The sequence below is a fragment of the Tauraco erythrolophus genome, chromosome 12 (assembly GCF_009769465.1).
Source record: "Tauraco erythrolophus isolate bTauEry1 chromosome 12, bTauEry1.pri, whole genome shotgun sequence".
Taxonomy (NCBI): domain Eukaryota; kingdom Metazoa; phylum Chordata; class Aves; order Musophagiformes; family Musophagidae; genus Tauraco; species Tauraco erythrolophus.
The window spans coordinates 16461602-16480423 of NC_141476.1; positions in this window are offsets into that span (position 1 = coordinate 16461602).

An 18822-nucleotide genomic window follows, 5' to 3' on the forward strand; every position below is an offset into this window, starting at 1 on the left:
CGAGCCGAAGCAATTAGGGAAAGGTTTCCTCGACTGGAACAGGGACTCCTCTGGGGGGCCAAGACTCCCTGGCGGAGGCGGGGGGCTCGGAGGTCGGGCTGCCTGCGCACCTCGTCCCAGCGGCCTCGGGAGCGAGCCGAGCGAGCAGGAAACGTTTTGGGAGGGAAAAGAATTACGGGCAGGATGGGCAGGCGGGGGGAGCCTGCCCCACCGCTCGGCCACGGCGCCCGAACGCCCGGTGCCACTGGCGGGAAGCGGGGGTGGGAAATAAGAAATAAAGTAAAATAACGATGCTAATCGTCCACTGCGGCCCCTCGCACCCGGGGAATAACTTTGCACAACTTCGCGCCTCCGGCATGCCTGGCCTGTCCCCAGGGAGTGCCCTCTGTCCCCTGCTCCCCCGGGCCCCGGCGCTCCTCCCTCCCCGCACCCCCTGGCTCGAGGTCCCACCGGGGCGGGGGGTCCCACCGAGGCCGGCATCGGCTGCCCCACGCCATCCGTCCCACAGTGCTGGGGGGGTCTCTGGTATGTCCCCTCATCCCCAGCACCCCTTCCTTGGGCACCCACCCGCTGCCGAGCCCTGCCGCAGTCGCCCCTGCCCCGGGAGCTCCCTGCCAGCCTCCGTCCCTGCCTGCACCGTGTCCCCCGTGGACGGTCCCCCCGCCCCGAGGGGGAACGGGGCGCGCCTGTGGACTCCCGGGGATGGGGGGACTGGCAAAGAGGACCGGCAGAGATACCCCCCACCACACCCCGGCATTGCCCCGCTGCGAGTGGGGGGGTGGCGTGCAAAGCACTGGGTGCCGCTGCCAGCCCGGGGCAGGGGTTCCAGCACCGGACCGCAGGCACCAGTTCCCCCCTCACCTGCCCGCTTCACCGGTAAGTTGCGGCCGGAGACACACACGCACGAGTTCCGAGCGGCGGAAAGTTTTCTCGGGGCGCCCCCCCCGCCGGGCCCCGGCTCCGCCGCCCGCCCCCGCCCTTACCTCTGCGGGGGTCTCGGCGGCGGCTGGGCGGGGGGGGGTGGAGGGCGGCGGGGCTCAGCGCCGCGCCGGGCACCCGCGGCCCCCCGCCATCTCGCGGCCGCGACTGCCGCCGCGGCCCCGGCCCGTGGAGCGGCGGCGGGGCGGGGCGGGGCGGGGCGCGGGGCGGGGCGGGAGCAGCGGGCGGCGGCGGCGGCGGCGGCCCGGCCTCGACTGGGCGCCGCAGCCCGTGCGCTCGCCGTGGGGGGTTGGATTTGCATATCCCCGCCCACCGCCCGGGGCCGCGGGTTCGAGCCCCGCTCCCGCCCCCGCCGCTCACCTCCGGCTCCGGCCTTTTGTTGCTCCGCGCCGGCGGCGCCCCGTAGTGCGAGGCCGCGGGCGGCTCGGTTGGCCTCCGGCGCCCACCACCCTCCCGGCGGCCCCGGGAAGGAAGAGAATAAATGAGCGCCGTCCCTCCTTTGTCTGGCGAGGCGGACGGCGGGGGGCGGCCCGGGGCGGCGGGAGGCAGCGGGGAGCCGAGCCCGGGCGAGCCGGCGGCTTTGTGAGATCTCCGGCTCCGGCGAGAAACCGCCTCCCACACACGGCAACTCCTTGGGCAGGAAGCGGGGCTCCTTTCCCCGGCCCCACCTCGCTCCTTCTGCCACCCCCCACCCCGGTTACCCACTCGCGGTAACCCCCGGCCCTCAGCCCACGGGACACAGGTGATCCCTGCCCCGCTCCGGACCTCTGGCATCCCCCTGCCCTGGGACATGCCGGCCCCAGGGCGATCCCTGCCCTACACTGGTCCCCTGGCATCCCCCTGCTCCAAGATCTTCTGGCCCCTGCTTGATCCCTCCCCAGGACAATCCCCTCCTGCATTCCCCTGCTCCAAGATCTGCCATCCCCTGGGTAATCCCCGTGCAGCACCGGTTCCCTGGCATCCTTCTGGTCCAGGACCTGCTGGCCCCTGGGCTGTCCCTCCCCAGGACCATTCCTCCCCTGCATCCCCCTGCCCTGGCACATTCCAGCCCCTGGGTAATCCCTGCCCAGCACCGGTCCTCTTACCATCCCTCTGCTCCAGGATCTGCTGGCCCCTGGATGATCTCTGCCCAGCACCATTCCCTCTGCACACCACAGCACGCTTTCCTCCAAGGCAGTGACTGGCAGGTGCTGTGCAGCTGAGTCCTGTAGCTCTGCACGGATCCTGCCTGCCTCGAGCTGGGCACCTCAGAGTCCTTCAGATGCCAGGCACATGCCTCAGTTCCCCTGCTCTATTCCTGCCAGGCTGGAGGCCTCCGAGGTGCTGCCTGCAAAGGCAGGAGCTGCCTCCATTCCCAGCTACAGGTACACTCCCCTGCAAGCATCACTTAGCCTGGCCCCATGCCCCCACCCTAGTAAAACCTTCCCCCTTGGCCTCAAAGATCCCATCCACAGGTTTACCGCCTCTCCTTTCGCTACCCTGCTCCCACGCAGGGTAACGAGGCGTTAAGGATGCTGAGAAAGCACAAAAAGGGGTGCCCTGATCTTAGACCCATGGTGTGGGTGGGTGGGCCTGGGCCATCCCCCCCCAGGGTGATGCTGGTGCCTCTGAGCCAGGCTCCCTGGGTAGGAGCAGGGCACGAGGGAGCCAGGGCTGTCCTGGCACAAGGGCCACAGGATGGAGAGCAGTAGACACTCGCAAGCAGGTATTGCTGCTGGAGCAATTGCTCCCCTGAGCGCAGCCCCCTACTCTGTCCCAGTGCCCCTCCATCCCCACAGTTACACTGCGGGGAGAGGGGACAGTTTGTAGGGCAGGGTCACCAGCCAGGAAGGGCCACCTTGTCACCCAGGTACTTGCTGGGGCTCGAGGAGGAGGCAGAGGCGGTGATCTGTCCCCAGCTGACACTTCTTTTCCCAGCGATGGCTCCTCGGAAATAAGCAGGCTCTGTCCTTCCCCCTCAAGCTTCTCTGGCATTTTGTGAAAAACGAGGAGTTTGTCACCAGCTTCTCATCACGGGCCACTCTGTGTGCGGGAGAGGGCGGCCGCAATGGCCCCAGTCAGCAGTGCAAATAAATGGCTCGAAACACGATACGCAGGAGCTTCCTGGGATAAAAGAATTTCTAAGGAGCGGTTTTATTTTCCCCTTGGAGCCTCAGTCTCTCGCGGTCTGGTCCAAACACAAAAGCTGTCCCGAATTTCCTGTCTCACTTTCTCTCCTTGCAGCTGGCAAGCTGGGTGATGTTTTGGGGCACCCTCTCCCTCACGCCGGCACCTCGGCATGCCGGGCTGTGGCAGTGGCAGGTCACCCGGCCTCCCTGGACTCATGGCACCCCCGGGCCACTGGGCTCCGGCGCAGCCTCCCGGCCTCCGCTTGCAGTTCTGGGGGTGGTGACACACATTTGGCAGCGGATTAAACTGGGGCAGCCGCAGCCATAGGCTGCTCTCAGCATCCCCCCACTGCCTGCCTGGGCTGCAGGTCCTCCCTCAAGCTGCGGTGGGGTGACACCAGGCAGGAGATGGGGTGCCAAGCCCTTGCCCAGGCCACCCTTCCAGAACTTGCCCCTCAGAATGGATGTGGGGGTCCCGGAGACCTGCAAAGGAGCCAGGGCCATGTTGGGTCCCCACCCCAGCTCTCCATCCCCAGGAATCCTGGCTCGCTGGCAGGGAAAGGGTCCTGGCCCCACCTGGTGTATCATTAACCCAGAACTGAGCCATTAATGGCCTGACTCTCCCAAGTCCCCTTCGTTATAAATCAGCCTTCCCAGTAACTTCCTTCTCCCCTGCTACAGCTTAAGCCTGTGGCTTCCTGTCCTAATTAACCAGTGAGGTTAATTGGCCCCCAGCCTCTTTACACCTACAAGCCTCTCTGAGGTGTGGATCACAGCATTCCCCATTTACCCACTGGTCTCCGGACCCTTCCCCTTGCCCCGAGCTCTTCTCCCCGCACTGGGAATGTGAAGTGCCAACACGGCCACGTTCATGCCGCTGCTGAGGGTGGCTGCCTGCCTGCCCTAGCTCCTGTCTCTGGGTTTTTGCCTCCTCAGCCCCTGCCCAGAGGCCTGGGGTGGGCACTTGTCACCTACACGGTACCCTGTCCCTGTCTTCATCCCTGTTCCTGTCCCAATTCCCATCCCTATCCCTATCTCCACCCTCATCTCTATCCCCACTCCCATTCTCATCCCTGTCTCTGTCTCCATTCCCATTTCTATCCCTATCCCTGTCCTCATCACCATTCCTGTCCCCATTCCCATCCCCATTGTTGTCCCCATCCCTATTCCTGTTCCCATTCCCATCCCTATCCCTGTCCCTCTCCCCATCCCTATTCCTGTCCCCATTCTCATCCCTTTTCCTGTCCCAATTCCCATTCCCATCCCTATCCCTGTTCCCATCCCCTTTCCTGTCCCCATCCCCCTTCCTGTCCCCATTCCCTCTCTTCCCTCCCAGGCCACTCTCCTCCCTGGCCCTGCTGCGTGGCTGTGCCAGAGGCCCAGGCTGCTCCTGAATGCCTCGGCACAGCCCGTGCCAGCTTCATGCTCCAGCCATCTGTCCCCCGCCTGCCTGCCGTCTCACGCCTCCTCCTCGGGGCCAGGGGTCCCCGACTCACCTGCCCCAGTGGGTGCCAGGGTGGGTGTCCCTGGGCAGGAAGATGATGCCAGAGGGGAGCAAGGCAACACTGGCAACCGAGCAGTGAGGAGGCACCTGGACCAGGTTTGTGGCTCCTCAGTGCCAGCCTGGGGACCAGTCCACTGCCACCCACTCCAGGGAGCTCCCAGGGACCCTAGGACCTGCTCAGCCCCCTAGGTAGGTGCCAAAGCATCCCCTGTTCCCCAGCACCCTGGGCTGGGGGCTCGGGTGGCAGGACCCCTCCGTGCCAGCTCCCTGCTCCTGCTGCCAGCCGGCCGGGCAGCACTGCCTTCCCCTACCAGGCTGCCGGGCGCTGCCTTCGGTGTCCTGCTGCCGGGGGAAGCATTCCTGCTTTTCATAACCCTCCTGACGCTTTCCAGCTGCCAGCCCCGTGCCAGCCCTGCTCGCCCTGAGGCAGCCCGGGGGGACCGTGCCCGGGCAGGGTCGAGGAGGGAGGAGGGCTGCAGGGGTCGGGGGGCTGCAGGGCCCGTACGACCTGCACAGCTGCATAGCTTGTCTCCAGCTATTAAACAAACTCGTTCCAGCTCCCCCTCTCCTCTCCGTCCCCCTCCCGCCTGCCAGACGCTGTTTAACCCTCTGCTGCCCCACTCCTCGTCCCGAAGACCCCGGCAAGCGGCACCCGCCTCAAGCTGCATCCCGGAGATTTGACTCACAGGACCGACCCCCCCACACTCTGTACTGCCAGTGCCCCCCAACCCGGCTGGGCAGTGGGGGGTGGCCCTCCAGGTCCCCAGGAAGCTGGTGGCCCGGCATCATCCTGCAGAGGAGCAGGGCAGGAGCAGGCAGGGCAAGCCAGGGCTGCACACCAGCTTGCCCGGCATCCTGCCAGCTTGCCCAGCATCCTGCCCACCCTCGCAGGGCTTCACTGGGGGCACGGTGGCCAGTCCTGGGCACCCACACTGCAGGCAGCGCTGGGGGACCCTGCAGCTGGCGGCTAGGAAGGGGAGTACAGAGCTCAGAGGCTGGGCAGGGGGGGGGGATACAGGGTGGGGGGGATGCAGGGCAGGGGAGTGCAGGGCAGAGGGTTGCAGGGTGGGGAGATAGAGGAGCTGCAGTGCAGGGCAGGGGGACACGAGGGCTGGAGGGCAGGCAGAGGGGTGTAGGTTGGGGGGCTGGGCCTCCCCCAACCCACCCCAGCACTCTGCTCTTCCCAGCCCACTGTGGGAAGCAACGCTGGGGGTGCTCCAGCCCCCAGGATAGGTCCAGCTGCAGGTGTCCCCTGCAGATGGGGCCAGTAAAGGAGGTAGGTGAGAGCAGTGGCTGTGGGATCTCCCTCAGGGCAGCTGCTCCTTTTCCTCGCTGCTGAGAACAGCACACCTCCGTGCACAGAGGCAGCCGTGCCACAGCCTCATGCTTCCAGCCCAGCTCAGCCTGGTAATGCCACAACAACAGCCTCCCAGCCTCCCCAGTTCCCACAAGCTGCCCACATGCCGCAGCTCTCAGCTTTATATGACGTGACCTCGAGCAGCTCCCGGCTCAGGAGCTGCCACAAGGATGCAAGGAAGGAGCAGGATTTGCCCCCCCCAGGCTCAATCGAGCCCTCCAGAAGGGTTGACTTGGCCATGCCACGCTCTGCTGTCACCATCCTAGGACATCATGGAGAGGCCGGACCCTGCCCGGTCCCCCAGGACCTCCCCGATTGCCCTCTGCCTCCCACGCTCCCTCCCGCAGATGTTTGGGATAGCTGGGCCCTCGCCACTCTGGCCCCGGTGACAAATGCTCGCCTGAGCATGGTTTATTATTGTAAGAGCCTGGAGGTGGCTCGGGCCAACTTTCTGCCTGGGGCCAAGCCAGCAGCTGCAGGGCACCCTTCGGCACAGCCACCCAGGGACCAGCTGTCCCCACCCTGCGCACCCTCTGCATGCCAAGGAGTTGGGGACTGACCCCCTGGCATTGCCCAGCACCCCGTGGCAGCAGCGGGTGGGCACCAGGAGACCAGGGCAAGCCCCTAGTCCTAGGCAAGGGATGAAGTCGGGAGCTTCATCCTTCAGCCAGCAGTATTGAAGAAGGGGGGGATTGACGAGAGCCCTCCCAAACCCCCCACTGCTTTTCCCCTGTTCCGCTCCGTGGCTGGGCTGTCGTGGGCTGGAGTGCAGCGGGCTCCGTGATCGATGGCCGAGGCGTGGGCTTGCCAAGCCCTGCATGTTTGGAAGGCTCCGTGTTTGTCTTGGCAGAAGCAGGGATGTCATCTCCTCCGCCTCGCACCGTGACGAGCTGGGAAAGCCAACGGGGGGCTGTGCTGGTGCGGGCACCCGCGTGGGTCCCCTGGCAGCAGCAGTGGAGGGGTCTGTCCTGGATGGGCAGAGTGATGTCCCAGCGAGGCGGGAGGACAAGCAGAGCGACACAGCAGGAGCCATGTGGGTGACATGGGGAAGAGCCTGTTGTCTCCTGGCAGAACGAGTTTGGCTGCCCAGAAGTGCCCTGCACCCAGAGATGCCATCAGGCAGAGCTATCCCCAGCCCAGCCCCTGTACTGGTGCTGCTCCCACGGTCTGTGGGAGCCCTGTGCTTTGCAGGCAGGGAAACTGAGGCAGGAGGGCAGCACTGCCTGGCAGTGGGTGCTGTGGGGTCAGCAGAAAGATGGGCACTGGGCAAAGTGGAGTCTTTTGGTCATCTACTGGAACCCTGGAATCTGCTGCAGCAGTGGGCAGAGGACAGCCCAGCTGCGTCTCTTCTGGGAAGGGGATGTGATGAGGACATGAAAGGTGGTGCCGGATCGATGCCCAGTTCAACGCTGATGGTGAAGGTGTTTGAAGAGCAGCTCTTGCCAGTGATGGTGAGGCTCTCGGTGGATTGATAGCTGCCTTCAAAGGCAGGGCAAGACATGCTGGCAGGCACGGGGCCAGGCAGAGGTCAAGCCTCGTGGAATGGGAATTGCCAGAGCCAGCGTTGCCCTCGGGACTGGGGTGTTTCACTCCTCAGCTGCACCCCAGGAGGCTCCAGATGATGGTGCCGGGACACAAGCCCTGCCCAGGGCCGTGGGCAGGGGATGTCCGGTGCTGCCTGCGCCAAGCCTGGCCATGGGGACCCATCCTGCCCTGTCCCCATGCCAGTTTCCAAGCCAGGGGGACGAACAGGATGTCCACCCCCAGCTGCGGTTTGGATGGCAGCGCCAAGGTCATCTATCCTCGCAGCGCTCCATGCTCCAGAGAAAGGAGCCGTCACCCACCCTTGCGTGGGGGCAGCCCCATCTCATCCATCTACTCACCCTGGCCCCACAAGCACATCCCCAGGCTCTGCAGCTGCAGGAGCATCATGGCATGCCTGGCTGGGACCAAGCATTCCCAGTGCCTTCTGTCCCACACACACGGGACTGTGGCATGGCACAGGACCACATCTGTGTCACCCCACGCATTGCCATGGAAAAGGGCAGGAGCTGCACTAATGGAAACCAGACGTGGGATGATGGTGCCGGTTCCTGATGATGTGGGTCCTGGCCCCCCGCTTTGCCGTGGGGTGCTCTGGGCATCCCCCGCAGCTCCCTGTGCCCAGGGGGCTGGTGGACAGTGATGCTGGAGCACGGGGACGTGGACGGGGCAGCAAGGATGTGTCACAGCGTGTGGCTGTGCTGTAGGGCTTGGCTGCATCCCCTCTAACACATCCCCTGTGCATGACAAATTTAGGAATACCGGTGATTTTGGAGCAATACAAGATCCTCTCCATGCTCCGGAGGAAAGCTGGGGTCATGGCTGGGACCACCTGCCCCACGGCTGGTCCCTGCCCCATTGCGGTGCTGCACTGGCCACGCAAGTGGTGGCCCAAGGACCACAACCGATCACTGCACTGGGAGCTGAGCCACTGGGCCAGCAGAAGCATCTTCAGGGAACAGGGCAGCATTGGACGTGGTGCAGTGCCTCTGGCCTCCCCTTTGCTGCCACCCAGAGCCATTGTCCAGCCCCCCAAAAATGTAGGGAGATGCTTGATGTCATCTGTGGGAGAGGAAAAACTGCATAGCTCAACACTTTTAAGACAACCTCCCAATTTTCTGGGGCTACCAAGGGCTTTCAGGAGCCTGGGAAAGCAATGTAGGCAGAGAGTGGGAGCCAGCGGCTCTGCGGCATGGCCCTGATGTGCCGGCGTGCCATGTAAGTGGGTCAGTGCTACAGCCGTGGGCATCGGCGGGCACGGAGGGAGTGGAGAGGACAGGACGGTGGCAGCCGTAATGGCTCAAGGGCTGGAAGAAACTGGGACACCTCTGTGCATGTGTGTCCTCCCAGAGAAGTTGACCTGAGAGCTGGATCAGGGAGAAAACAGCATCGGGAAACTGGAGAGGGTTTTTGGCTGTAGGATGTGGTGATCGCTCAGCTCCAAGACCTCTCGCTGGGATGTGTCCAGCGATGGCTGCCTTCGTCCCAGCGAGGATAGATGAGTGCTAGCCACTGCCCCACACCCAGCATCCCACTGGGGTGGAGAAAAGACGTCCATCCCTGCATGAATCCGGAGCCCAGACTGGGTCTGTAGTGGGAATACTCGTGGAAGGGTTCTCCGTGGAGACCAGGGAAACTGGGAGAGCCCCCTCCTCATCCCTGTGGCCATATTGCTCTGGGATTCCTCCCTGTCCCAGAAGCACAACCTGCCTCTCCCCTTCCTGGCCAAAATCTGTCGGAAAAATGATGCTCCTGCTCACGGGTCGCCGTGGCAACCGGCGGGCACGACAAGGAGGGGGTGCAGCATCCGAACCCCATCACTCCCCCCACCCGCCACTGCTTCCCAGTATCCACAGCCCCACGGGCCTGGGGCTGGCTCCTTGCTCGGGGGGCTGCCCCCTCCCCAGGACAGGCTCATGCCAAGGGGTGAGTGAGGCCCAGGCAGCCGGTGCCAGTACCAGAATGAGCCTCCCGGGAAGCTGCCTCCCTGTCTTGCCCTTCACCATGTCCCTCCCCAGCTGCCACCTGAACTTCAAAGCCACCGAAGGCCACATGGCCTGCAGCATCTTCTCCTTGTCCTTTCCAGGGTGTAGAAGCTGCTTTGAAACTCCCTGTCCCTTCTCCCCTCCTCTGCAGGGTAATTTCCATTTTTTTCAAAACCCCACAAAAAAGGAACCTTTTTCCTCTTTGTTTCTCGTCTCTCTTTTTTTTTTTTCTTTTTCTTTTTTTTTTTTTCTTTCCCCTTGTCTTTGTCAGCTAAAAATATGCAACCCACCAGGGAGGGCGGGTGGGAAGGGGGGGCGGCTGCCGCGCCAAAGGTTAGCACTAGTCCCGGCTGGAAAAGCCGCCGGAGGGGGATGCAGATATTGACCACCACCTTTTGGGGGGTTCCTACCCCAGAAGCCCCTCCTTCACCCAGGCTGGGGTTCAGGGCTTTGCCCCCACCATGCTGGGGGGTGCGTGGGGCTGAGGGAGGCAGCGAGGTCTGGAGGCAGAGTCCACTCCGGACACGGCGTGACCCCCGGTGAAGGGGCCGGATCTGGATCCGGCTGTTTCCCAGGGGGTCGGGAGATGCCCAGTGAGCTGGGGGTGGGATGTCCAGGCACCCCCGCAGGGGAATGATCCTGCAGGGTAGGGATCAAAGCGACCGAGGTTGGGGGCAGAGGGGCAGGAGGGCAGGCAGGCAGGCAGGAGGACAGGCAGACGGGCAGGGAGGTGGGCAGGAGGGCAGGCAGCTCAGGCTGGAAGGTGGGAGGAAGGTGGGCAGTCATGGCGGAGGAAGGATGTGATTTACCTGATATCCTGCTCCGCCATGGGAACGGTTGGAGGAGAAAAACAACCCGGGGGCTCATCATCTCCAGGAGACACTGTCAGGGGCCAAGAGGCACGGAGGGGTGCCAAAGCGAGCGGGGAAATTAAATTGGGATGAATCACCCAGAGCAGGCAGCCGTCACCCGAGCCACAAACCTGCCGCAAACCCAGAGAAAACATGTTCCCAGCTCCCAGGGCTGTGATTTTAAGCCTTGGCCAACTTTGCAGCAAGGACACGGGACTCAAAACTGGCTTTTTTTTTTTTTTTTCCCCACACCAAGGACAGGAACATTGCGGCACAACAGGGTACCCCTGTGCAGGGGTAATGACCAGCCACGGGCTTCCTGGCAGAGATGGTGACCCAGCAGCAGGATGCAGGAGCCAGGAGTCCTGGGCAGGACCCATCCTTGGGCATCCCGCAGGGCTGAGAGTGGGTGCTGGGTGGGGGGAGGCAGGTGGGAGACGCCTGGGATGCTGCAGCATCGAGGGGATGAGATGCTCAAAGCGGGTGAAACCCATGGTGGAGCCAAACCTGGTTGGGAGGCAGGAGGCAAATAGTAGGAACAAATTCCCCGCGTAGCCCCAGGGCAGCCGTGGTTCAGGGCGTTTACTGGCGCCCTGGGACGGAGGTGACGAGGAGCAGGGAGGTGACGGCGCTGCTGATGACATGCAGCTATTTCACTCCTTCCAGGTGAAAGCAGGGAGATGCCAACACAGCGGGCACCGGGCAGTGCTGCTTAAACCAAGGGGGTTGGCCACCTCCCCACGGTGGCTGGGGACAACTCATCCAGGAGATGTCTTGGCCACCCGAGACATCTCAGCTGCCGTGGCTGTGTCACCGAGCCCTTCTCCTCAGGGGGCTGAGTGCTCCCACACCAGGTGCGGGTACCGGTGCCATGAAGTTGGGCTGAGGGTGTTCCAGGGTGAAGGGGGTGATTTATGGGGCGATGGATTAGGCAGGAAGAGGAAGTGGCACTGGGGCACACATGGCAGGCGCTGACGGAGGGGAAAGGGCTGCCGGAGCAGGATGGGGGTGAGTCCCAGGTGGCCAGGCTAGAAATTCCTCAGCCTGCCCCGGAGCTCAGATTTACTCCCACAGTGATGGAGATGGCCCCAGCAGGCAGGATGGGGGCTTGGGACATGATACTCGGGAAAGCATCCTGGTGCTCAGCTGGAGGGAGGCAGTGGGGTACGTCCTGGCCAGGGGGCTGGCTGGACAGGCCACCCCCACACCCCACAGCCCCATCTCCCTGGCATCCACCTCTCTGCCCCAGCCTCTGGAGACATTTGGGAGGAGAGGTCTTTGCCAGAGGGTAAACTGAGGCACGGCAGGGGCTGCCTCTCCCTGTTGCAGGGGATATCAGCCAAGGCGGGGACTCGTGAGCTCTGGGATTCCCAGTCACTGCTCATCCCGGGACACTTGCCATGAGGCTGGTGGGACCACGGGGCTTCTCCACTGCCTGCGCTTGGTGTTTGGAGAGCCCGCACCGCCTCCGCCGGATGGGGATCTGCCCAAAGGAGCAAGGACGTCCCGGCTCCTGCCCGCGCAGCCCGGGCAGGTGGCATTGGGTGTCGGCAGCTGCCGGCCGCCTTTCATCCGCTTCCAGGGTCTCGCTTTCTGTCACCTGCTGCCCTCCAGGCCGGAGGCCAAGAGAGCCGGGCAGGGCTGATGTGCGAGACTTGGCCGCTCTGCCCGCACGTCCGCCGGCTGGAGGGGGGTGGCGAGATGCCCAAAATGGGCTGTAGGTGCCAAAGCAGCATCCTGCCCCCCACGCACCCCATTCCCAGCTCCTCAGCTCTGGGTGGGCTTAGCTGGCATGGAGCCTGGCAAAGCCCCGGAACAGAGACGACAGCTCCGTGCACTTTCCCTGCAAACCTTCCTGCTGCCCTTAGCTCCTGGAATCCATGGGAAGAGCAGGAGCTGGAGTGCAGGAGGGGGGTGCACATGGGGGCTGGCGGGGAGGGGGCGTTGCTGGGACACATGTGATGAGCAGCATTTGCGTGTCCGGGCACATGTGTGTGTGTCAGCACGTGTGTGTGTCAGCACATGTGTGTGTGCGCAGGAGTGTGTGCATCTCTGTGCATCTCTGGGGAGGCACACACATATATATACATCTATAGAAATACATATATACGTATTTCTGAGCCAGAGTTGCACGCCTGTGAGACTGCAGCATCCCTTTGCTGCGGTGTTTCTCAGCATGTGCAGCCTAATGAGCCGGCACAGCAGAGTTAATTGAGGGGACAGACAAGCAGAGCTCGTCATTAAGGAAAGTGCTGTGACAGGTACCGGTGACAAGATGCTGCCTGTCCCCTCCGGCTGATGGCAGCCCCCGCGGGGGACAGTGACAGCCTGAGTCCCCAGGGAAGATGGCTGAAGATGAGTGTCCCACGTGCTGCAACCCTCACCCAGGGCCGGCTCCATTAGCAAAAGCAGCCAGGGAGCAGGAATTACTGCCACCTGTGCGGAGGAATAAAATCTGCCAGCCCTGGCACAATGGGGCTGGCAGGGATGTGCTGAGTCCTGGACTCAGGGGCTTGCCCACAGCCCTGCCTGCACCCTCCACCCAGAACGTGTCCCTGTTGGTGCACATTTGCACAGCATGACGATGCCCTGGCTGCCAAAGCTGTCCCCTTCAGCTCCCACCATTAGGTTCCAGAGTGAACACGCAGCGGAAAGGACAGAAAAGCTGCATGGTGAGGCTGCGCAAACAGCCCATGAGGATGGGGAGCCTTGCTCAGGGCTGTCAGGTCTCCTGCTAGAGAGGCTCACAGATCTGGAAAGAAGCCTTCACCACCTCCACAACCAGGAGCTCCCACACTCCACCTCCCTCTTCCGCTCTCTTCCTGGCCATGCCTCTCCCTGGGGGGCCATGTCCCCACAAGATGTGTCTGCAGATCCCACTCAGGAACCCGGCCGTTGCTACAGGCATCTCCATCTCGAGAGCTGGGAATGTGTTGTTCTGTTCCTTCCAGTAAGCATTCACTCTGAAACCTAACGGTGGGGCAAGAGCCTATCCTGCGGAGAGGAAGCCATCCTGCTGGAGCAGAGTCCACACCACTACCTCTTCCCTCCCATCCATCCAGCCCTGCACCCCCTGCCTCAGCCACTAGCACTGCAGGCAGAATGAAACTCTCCTGGAGTGTGCGTCCTCCCGGCCAGATTTGCAGGAGACGATGAGCTCTTTCGGTAGCTGCTGGGCTGCTGTCAGGGGGACTGGAGTGTTTACGAGTTGATAACCTTATCGCAGACACATCCCTAATTAAGCTTGTTAGTTCTTTATGATAAACAACATATGGGCTGGAGCCAGGGGGCTTGGCGGGGCCACGTGCTCTGCAGCGGCTGTGCAGCCCGTGGGGCAGCCCAGGCAGAACAGGCAGCCCTGTGTTTGTGCCTGGCTCTCCGTCCGCTTCCTGGAAGAGACCTTCAACCCCATGGCTTCCCTGACCCTCCGAATCCTAATATTAGTCTTGGGTTTCTCCTCTGGGCTGGAGCAGGGCTGGCAGGAGGGGGGCTGGATTGCACAAGGCTGCCAAGGCTTTGCCGGCGCTACAGGACCCTTCTCCTCCTTCCACAGAGAAGGCCACAGGGCAGCACAAGATAGACCTACTAAATGTCTATTGAGGGCCTGGAGATGAAGGGAACAGCAGCTTTGTGCTCTCCATGGGGTGAGTGACCCTCAGAGTTTCCATAGGGCCTGCCACCCACCCCAGAATGGTTTCTCCATCCATCATCTGCCTGGTAGTTGGGGATATCCAGCCAGTCAGTCATCCAGCCAGCCAGCCAGCCAGCCACCCACCCACCCATGCCATCACCTATCCTTCTGCACCATCAACCCACTCCAAACCCCACTCCTTACCTTCCCCCCTCCTTCTCCCCCATCTCTCTGCTCTCCCCAAGCTCGAGGTGCTTGTGATTCACCTCCCCCCGACACTCATTAGGTCCCAGATCACGTCTCCAGGGCCAGACCCGCTAACGGGGTGCAGGGAGGGCACCCACTCACTCCCCCTCCTCGCAGCCCTGGCATTTCTTATCTTTGAGATCCCACCTTGCCGGCGGAGGAGCAAGGCAGGACGCCACATCCCTGGGGAATGGCAAGCCGAGCGATAACGAAATCGCAGCGGCGAGGAGAAATTACCTTGCCTGAATTTTAAAAACTTCTCGTCGAGGTTGCCGTGGTAACTGAAAGGTGCATCACGTTGCTCTGACAACCCCGAAACAGCCAGGTTTTTGCCTGGCGGGCTCTGAAGTGGCAGGTTTTGGGGAGGGGGAGCCCAGTGCGGTGGGGAGCGGGTGGCCTGTGGGATGCTCAGCCCCGAGCACCCACTCCAGATGAAGATGTCCCCCTTCCTGTAGCTGCCAGCTGCATCACCACCCTTTCCAACCTCTCTCCCTCCATCTCCGGTGGGAAGTGCTGGAGGAAGGTGACCGAGGGGCTTCAAGCCCAACCACGCGGTCCCCTAAGAAGGTGACGGGGAGGTGGGATGGGCTCCAGGTTGGTCCACCCTGCTCTGGGCATACCTGGCACCGCGTGGGGGTTGTGGGGAGCCCCAGCAGACACCCTGGGCACCCATCCTGCACCCTGCTTGGGGGGGTTTGAGCACTCAGCATGGCTTTGGGCAGCCAGTATGGCTTTGGGCTCCAAGCCCTGAGGCAAACGGCAGCAGCATTGTCCCAGCCCGCGTAAATCACTCTGCCACGAAACGGACCCAGTGGGGTCGAAAAATAGCAGGTGACTCACGCAGAGCAAAGGGTCCAAAATAGCCCCTCCGGAGCGCTCCTAAAATTAGTCTCCCTCCCGGGAGGTCCCGACCACTGTGTCCTTGCCAGGGCACAGCCGTGGCGTTGAGCCTATCCGGCTGCTGCCGCCGCAGCCACTTCTCTCCCGGGATTGGGGGCCTGGGGCCCCCCTCGCCTCTCCCAATCCTCCGGGATCTCCCCAAAACCCTCTCCTGGGTGTGGCTGAACTGCAGATCTCCCAGTCTCCGGGCAAATCTGGGTGGCTCCTGCGACTGAAGGCAGCTCTTCGCAGGGAGCCCCACGCAATGCTCACGGCCCCGAGTCAGACCCGGGCGCCATAAAACGCAGCCTAGGAACCTGCGAGCCAGCGGGGTGCCAAGGGCTTGCCCCCCATCCTGCTCCCTTTGCCTGGATTTCGGCGGGGGGACTGAGGTGGCGAATCAGGTGTTTTCCAGCGATGGCGAGTCCCCCGGGGATTCACATTTGCCGATCCCAGCTCGCCCACCTCGTCGTTTCCCCGCAGCAGAGGAGCACCAGCCTGCTCCCACACAGTTCTGGGAGGTGTGCGGGTCCAGGAGGGGGGACACGGGGGGACCCCAGGAGCAGCACCCACTCCGGTGGCATGACCGGGAGCGCTCCCCGTGCCGGGCCATCCCTCTTGCGCGGGAGAGTGGCACCCGGTTAATTAGAGGAAGGGATGAATAATTCCTTTTTATAATGCAACGTCGCGCAGCAGATGCCGTCTGCTGCGGCGCGTGGCGCGCGGGAGCCCGCGTTATTCTGCTCTCAGCAGAGTTATTTATACACTGGGACATTTTTCAAAGTGCCGCTTTGATGGTCTTCCACCAGCTCGGGGCGGGGGGGAAAAAAAAGTAGTCCATCCCAAAATAACCCGAGTGAAAGTCACAGCTCTTCATTACGCACATCTTCAACCGGGGGGCTCAGAGAACAAAAACCCGTCACATTCCTCCCATCAAATCCGCCCTTTTCAAGTGCATTTCAAATGGGTTCAAACCGCCGCCGTGGCGGCTAGACGAGTGCTAATGATGCTGCGGGCACATCCCACCCCGAATCCGGCTGGGGAAAGGGATGGAGCTGAGGGGTGGAAGGTTTTAAGGAGCTTCCAGAGCCCACAGATGTTTTGGGGTGCCCAGGACAGGCTTGACCCCACAGTGGGGTACAATGAGGGAAATGCCGTCCCTCTCTTGCCTGGCTTTTCCTGCTGCAGGAAGCAGTTTCTCCCCCAAACCCAGGCTTTGGAGGAGGGGAACAAGCACCAAATAATTTTTCCCGAGGAATTGGAGCAAAAAGAATCCCAGCCCCCATTTCCCCATGGCACCCGCACGCACACACCCCTTGGGTCTGGTTGCTGTTAAAAGGAAAAAAAAAAAGGGGGGAAAAAAAAAAAAAAGAGATGTTTGTAGGTGGTGACAAATTCCTGTGAAAACGTTTCTGACATGAAGCCGTCTCCCATCCAAGTTCCCTCCCGGCGGAGACAGTGAGCAGCTCCCCCCACTCCCATGCCTGGCAAAGGGCCTGAGCTGCTCGTCCCCCTCGGGCTGTGGGGCCAGGGCCAGTGGGTGCCCCACGGAGCAGCATGGGGGGATTCAGGGTTCCCTCCATCACCCGGGCTCCGGCACAGGCCGCGCTGTCTCCGTGGCCAGCCTGGCTTTCCAAAACCTCCTCCCCTGCGCTGGGCAAGGGACCCCAGGTGTTTTGGTGGGGCTGCTTGGTCACATCCCTGTGGGGTGCCCTGAGCTGGTCCAGGCACCCACCACCACCCTCTGTCAGCACCGCGGGACCCCACAGCACTGCAGAGCATCCCATGGCAGCTCACCGCCCTGCTGTCAATCATCCCCTGCCTATCAATTGTCCCCTGCCTGTCAATCACACACCCCAATTCCCTCCACCTGTGGGAAGAGGACTGCAGGGCGTGGGGACCCCTGGGAGCACAAAGTGTGCACTGCACTCTGCAAAAGAGGGAAACTGAGGCAGCCCAGGACACATGCTGTCCTCCCCAGGCATAAAATGTCCTTAGGGGCTCAGCTTGCCCACTGGCTCCCCAGGGCCCTACCTGCATCAAGCCCAGCCCTGGCTTGCCCCGCTGCCGGCAGCCCCCTTGCCCTCTCCTCGGGCGCTCAGCTCCACCGCCCGCGGCTCTGCGTGGCAGCCAGCACGGTGAGCCGTGGCTCCAGGGCCACCAGTGCTGCCTGGCAGGTGATCGACAGCTCGCTGCCGGCAGCAGGGAAGATTCTGCCGAAGGGAAACAGTTTCTCTACCCTCCAAATCCTCCTGTTTCAGCGTTTCTGCGAGGATGGATCATCTCCCCAGGGAGCCTGGCACTAGAAGATGTCCAAGCGCCCAGGACAGGGCAAGCTGCCCATGCCTGGTGCTCAGCAGGGCAGTGTGCAGCCTGGCACCCAGCCAGCTGTCTGGCAGAGGGATAACAGTGTTGGGTGAGGCCACAGGTCCCAGGCCCTGGGATCCTAGCCCCCATCTGCTTCTGGTTTCTTCCAACAGCACCAGAGCCCCCACTCCACCCCCCAGGGCTGCAAATTGGGTCCACGTTGCTACAGATGGCTAGTCAATTAAAACCAGCTTTTTTCCACCCCAGCAGGGAAATCTGGACCACGCGGTTCCCAAGCCAGAAACACGCTCTTGGTCACAGCATCTGGGTGGAATGGCTGAAGGATAAGGGACGCATCTCCCCTTCCTCACCCTCGCTGGTCCCATGGGGCTGGGTGGGGACAGTGGCCAGGATGACGGCCACCTGTCCAGGACCACAGGGGCTCCATGCCATGGGGCCAGAGGGGGTGCTGGAACTGCCTGGTGTGAGATGCCATCACCCTCCTGGGCAAGGGGCAGGCCGCAGTGGTACCCACTACACGCTGGCATGATGCTCCACCACAGCCCTGCCCATCCTCCCTGCCACAGCCCCACAGCTGAGACCGGAGCTGAGTGGCCATGGGGCAGCCGTCCCGCCAGGCACAGCAGGCTTTTTGGCAGAGAGGGATCACAGGAGGGCCAAACCAATACACACCAAGCCCTGAGGCCAAGTGGAGCTCCTGCAAGTACCCCAGGCACATGTTGCTGCATCGAGCACTCCAGACCAGTCCCCGGCACCCTGGGTCTCCAGTAGCCCTGACTGCCCGTGCAGGGATGTCCTCCTGCCCGCTGGCAGAGTTTTAGCAACAGCGTGAGCTGCCAAGCAGGCGAGGCGGGCAGGCCTGGGGCTGGCCACACAGAGTGCTGAGCTCCACCATGGGTTGGTAACTCCAGTGATTAACAAACGCTGGGGAGAGGCTGTTCACACCGACTTGGCCGGTTTCCTCACCTCAATCAGTGTGCGGGAGTTGGTGATGCTTGGAGGGCCTCCTGGAAAGCCAGTGCATAGCAGGCTTGTGAGTTTTACCATTAAGATCACTGAAAACTAGCCAGAAAAATCCCAAACCTTAAAACCAGACCGACGGCGATCTTTAATTCTGTGTATTATGGGTGCCGGAAGGAGCCGCAGACTGGCTGGTATTGAGGCCCTGGAAGTCACCCTGCAGGCGGCCCTGTGCCTGGGAGGAGCCGGGGGCTGCAGCCCTGCCCTCGCCCTGCTGCCCTCCAGGAAAGGGCACAAGGGTCCTTTTGCGTGTCTCCCTCGCCCCTCGGTCTCCATGTGCACTAGGGCTCAGAGACCTTACTCTTCCCCTATCATCCTCAGAGGAGAGACTCTGTTGCTGCTTAGCAATAGGGAAACTGAGGCACAGACAGATTGCAGTGCAGCTCTGCCCATTCAGGGACTGCATCTCCTCCTGCCAGTGCCCTGCTCCAA